We start from the raw sequence: 4518 nt of genomic DNA, 5'->3' as shown, positions 1-4518 counted from the left end.
CAAAGCAGGGCCTGTGTGACCAGGCAAGCTGAATAGAACGCTCACATTAACTCCAGAGCCGTGCAGAACAAGAAGGGCTTGTAGTTCTGGGCTTCGTTCGCATCTACTTCCCAGCCTGCCTCCAGATCTTCATTTCAGCTGTTTTCCCCACGGAAAGACAGGAGTGAGACTCAGCCGTTAAGTGTCTCACTAATGGGGCTTTGGGGTTCTACGTGGTTGGGGCAAAGTTTGGCTGGTAGGAGTCAGGTTTCTGGGCCTGGGTATTCTTGACTGAGGATCATGCTCTTTGGACCCTATGGAGTAGCTGTTCCCGAGTCAGATGTCCCCCAAGTTAAAACACTGGGGGCCAAAAATTCGGTCCTCTGTCAGCACTGAATGAGTTCATCCACCTTGGGCTGCAGGCCTGCCCAGACAGAAGGAAGAGCAGGCGGTAAGGAACTATGTTTCCTTTCTTGTTTAGGGAGGCAGGAGGGGCAGAGGTGAGAAGAAGAACGTAAGGGAATAACTTCATGGCTCCCACAACAGCACCTCCCTGTATGTGTGTCTCTGCCTTCTCTTCTTATAAGGACACCACCCAAGTCTAGTATGACATCATCTGAACTTAGCTAATTACATCTGCAAAGACCCTATTTCCAAATGAGGTCACAGTCACAGGTGCCTAGGATCAAGAATGTAACTCTTTTAGGGAACACAGTTCAACCCCCTACACGCACCAGCTCCATGGGCTTTGCCAGAAGTCCTCTAAAAGATTCAGCTGTCGGCACTGCACGAAGATTTGCATGATTTGGATGAACTTGGGTCCTTCCAGAGGATTAAAATTATTTTAAAAGCGGGGAGGGGAGAAACAGGCTCTTTGCCAGCATCAGCAGCTAAATTTACAAAGGGTAGATAGATCTACCCAAAACAGATTTTATAAAAATAATCACACTTCAGGCAGCAAAGGGTTTGCTATTCACTCCCAGGTTAGCCCAGGTTAGACCTGCTCCAGGTAGACTTTATTTATTTATTTATTTATTTTTTGCCACACAGCTTGCGGGATCCCGGTTCCCGGACCAGGGATTCAACCTGGACCACGGCAGTGAAAGCACTGAGTCCTAACCACTGGACCGCCAGGGAATTCCCAGGTAGACTTTATCTTAAAGAAAGATGGAGGTCCCTACCCCACTCCAGCACTAATGGGAAAGCCCACCACTCCCCCCCCGCATTAGCTCACAGAGCACCCTCAGCCTCCCCTGCCCAGTGGGTGTGGGGTCTGCAGGGATGTGGCTGCAGAGCCCACAGCTGCTGCCGTTTGGGGCTGGTGGCACCGAGAGCATTGCTCCGGGACGACTTCAGGCTGTAGAGCGGGCATGACAGAGCAGTCACACCAGATCTCCTGCCCTCTTTCATTTTCAAGTAAATGGATTACTGGGGCGTGGGTGGGACGTGATGTTGGCATTGCAGCCTGAGTCCTAAATCCTTCCCCTTCCGCCTCCCATCCAACCTCTCTGTCTCCATTATCAGGGTTCTGCATCAAGCGGCTTCCTCCCAGGGCCACTTCCCCAAAGACACAATTTTTATTGAAGCCACACCTTGAGGGGGAGCTGCCTGAACTGCATTAGACATTCAGTTCATGTGGAAGAGAGAGTGAGAACAGGGGAGGGTAGGACAAATAGAATTTGAGGAGGTTCAATTCATGACAGCAGCAACTACTTCTTAAATGCCTGCTACACATACACCCCAGGCCTCCACTCTTCTCTTCAATTTAATCTGTGCAGTGACCCTTTGGAAGATGTGGAAACTAAGGGTCAGAGAGAGTAGACAATTTACTCATCATGCGTTATGAAATCAGAACAAACTGGACTCAAACTCAGTTCTCTCTGAGCCCGCCGCACCATGCTGCCTCCTTGTCCGTGACTTTCAGAGTTTCTTGCAATTATCTCCGGAGTTCCAGTGGAGACAAACACAGGCCCAGGCTCTGAACAAACAACATGAGGCTTCCTAACCATTTTAGATTTGAACATTCTAAACCTACATCATCTGACACAGCAGCCACGAGACACAGGTGGCACTGAGCACTCCACGTGTGGCTGGTCCAAGCTGAGATGTGCTGTGAGTGTACAGTTCACACTGGGTTTCAAAGACCTGGTATGAGAAAAGTAATGTAAAATATTTCATTGATAAGTTTTACATAAATTTCATGTTGAAAATACTTATTTTAGATGTTATCAGTTAAAAGATATGTTAATTTCACCTGTTTCTTGTTACTTTTTTTAGTAAAGCTACTTGAAATGTTAAAATGACCCGCGTGGCTCACACTGGGGCTTGCGTTGTATTGCTGTATTGCATTGTCTGTTGGACAGCGCTGTTCTACATCACCACCATCATCATCATCATCATCTGTGTAGTCAGGGCTCCACCAGCTGCTGTAACAAGGGGTCTTCAGAGCTTACTTCTGGCCCATGTAACGGTGCTGGCCAGGGCACAGCTCGGCAGGTGGCCTCCTTCACTCCGGCTGACCAAAACTCTGTCCCTTATGATATGTGGCTTCACCAGGTCCCCCAGAAGCTCATCTCCATGCCAGCCAGCCAGAAACGGGGAAAGCGCTCGGAGGAGGGAGCACGGAAGGCTTCTATTGGCCAGGTTAGAAATGGCATGCACACTCCCCATGTACTGTATTAGTCTGCTAGGGTTGCTGTGACGAAGTACCACAAATGGGGTAGCTTACACAACAGAAATTTACTGTCTCACAGTTCTGGGGGTTAGAAGTCTGAGATCAATGTGTCAGCAGGGTTGGTTCCTTCTGAGGCTCTGAGGGAGAATCTGTTCCAGGCCTGCCTCCTGGATTCTGGTGGTTTGCTGGTGATGGCTGGCATTCCTTGGCTTGCAGAAGCATCACCCCAATCTCTGCCTTCATGTTCACATCGTGGTCTCCCTGTATATGCGTGTCTGTACCAAACCTGCCCCCGACCTTTTTTTGTGACTGCATGGTGCAGCTTGCAGGATCTCAGTTCCCGGACCAGGGACTGAACCCGGGCCATGGCAGTGAAAGCCCAGAAGCCTAACCACTAGGCAACCCTCCCCTTTTTATAAGGACACAGCCATATTGGATGAGGGTCCACCCTACTGCAAATATGCACTTTACTAATTACATCTGCAATGACCCTAGCTCCAAATAAGGTCCCATTCTGGGTAATGCGGGTTAGGACTCAACATATGAACTTTGTGGGGCCGGTACACAATTCAACGCACGACAGCACTGACTTGATATCAGTCACATGGCCACACTCACTACAGGGGAGGCAGGGAACTGCAATGGTGTTGGTGATGTCAGTGCCATAAGTGGTGATGTCATGCCAGCCAGTGGTAAGGAAAGGCTCCATCGACTGTGTCATCAGTACAGTCACATGGATCCCGGTTTATAGACCAAGGCTCAGAGAGCTTGTCCGGCTGATGAGAAAGGATGATGGAACCCAGCCCCGCATCTTCTGACACCAAGTTCCAAATTCTTTCCACGCAATTCTCCATACTTCTCTTTTCTCTTTTTTTAAAATTTATTTTTTAAGTATACGTCAATGTAATGTTCTTTGAAATATTAAACCATACAGATATGGTTACTGTCAACCCAAGAATCACAGTTGAGTTTGACGTTTATCTTTCCACAACTTTTAAAAATCTCATACATATATCATACCATCATTTAGTGGGTGTGTTTACACAAACGGTATCTTAAGATGGGTATCACTCTGCAACTTGCCTTTTTCACTCAAAAATCTGTTAGTACCTACACCAATCCATTCCTTGCATGTTCCATGGTCAAGACACTTAACGTTGCTTTCATTTTCCAAAATTGCTAACGAGGTTGTGATAAACGTCCTTGGTCTGCTTCCCGGGAGACAGGCTTGTGTTTTGCTAGAGTGGCTTCCAAGAAGCAGAGCTGCTGAGTCACAGAAGGTGAGGGTTTTCAATGAAATTGGTCCCACCTGAGTGTTATCAATTGGATACACTGTGAATTGGACGATCTCTGGGTTCCAGAATGGGTGGTCTCAGAATGTGGGCACAGGCCAAAAAGGGACAACTCCCATCACAGCTCTGGCCAGGTGTGGCCCAGCGGGCAGAGCTTCAGGACACACTCGCCTTGTGGAAAAAGAGAAACTGCCTGAGGTAAGGAAAGGCTGCCTTGGGGCTGGCGGTGAACCATTTAGCTGGCTGGTCAGGGTCCTGGAAGGAGAAGCAACAGAAGATGGAGGACAAGGAATCTGAAAAGACTCGTGTATTATGGGCAGGCCTGGACCCTTGCTCTGCTCAGATACTGGCCAGGGTGGCCTGGGCAGAACACTGGTGGCCCTATGGCACCGCATCCAGGGCCATCTGCACGGTGAGTTCTTTCTCAAAGAGAGTCCAGGAGCACAACTTTCCTCAGCTAGGATTTACCTCTAAAAATTGATGGAAGTGAAATTTAAAACATGAAAGTCATGTATGGAGAGCTTGCTAAGTAAATTATGACGCATATAGAATAAAATATCACGTAGCCATTGA

The sequence above is a fragment of the Balaenoptera ricei genome, chromosome 20, assembly GCF_028023285.1.
Source record: "Balaenoptera ricei isolate mBalRic1 chromosome 20, mBalRic1.hap2, whole genome shotgun sequence".
Taxonomy (NCBI): Eukaryota; Metazoa; Chordata; class Mammalia; order Artiodactyla; family Balaenopteridae; genus Balaenoptera; species Balaenoptera ricei.
Note: the sequence above shows the minus strand (reverse complement) of the source record.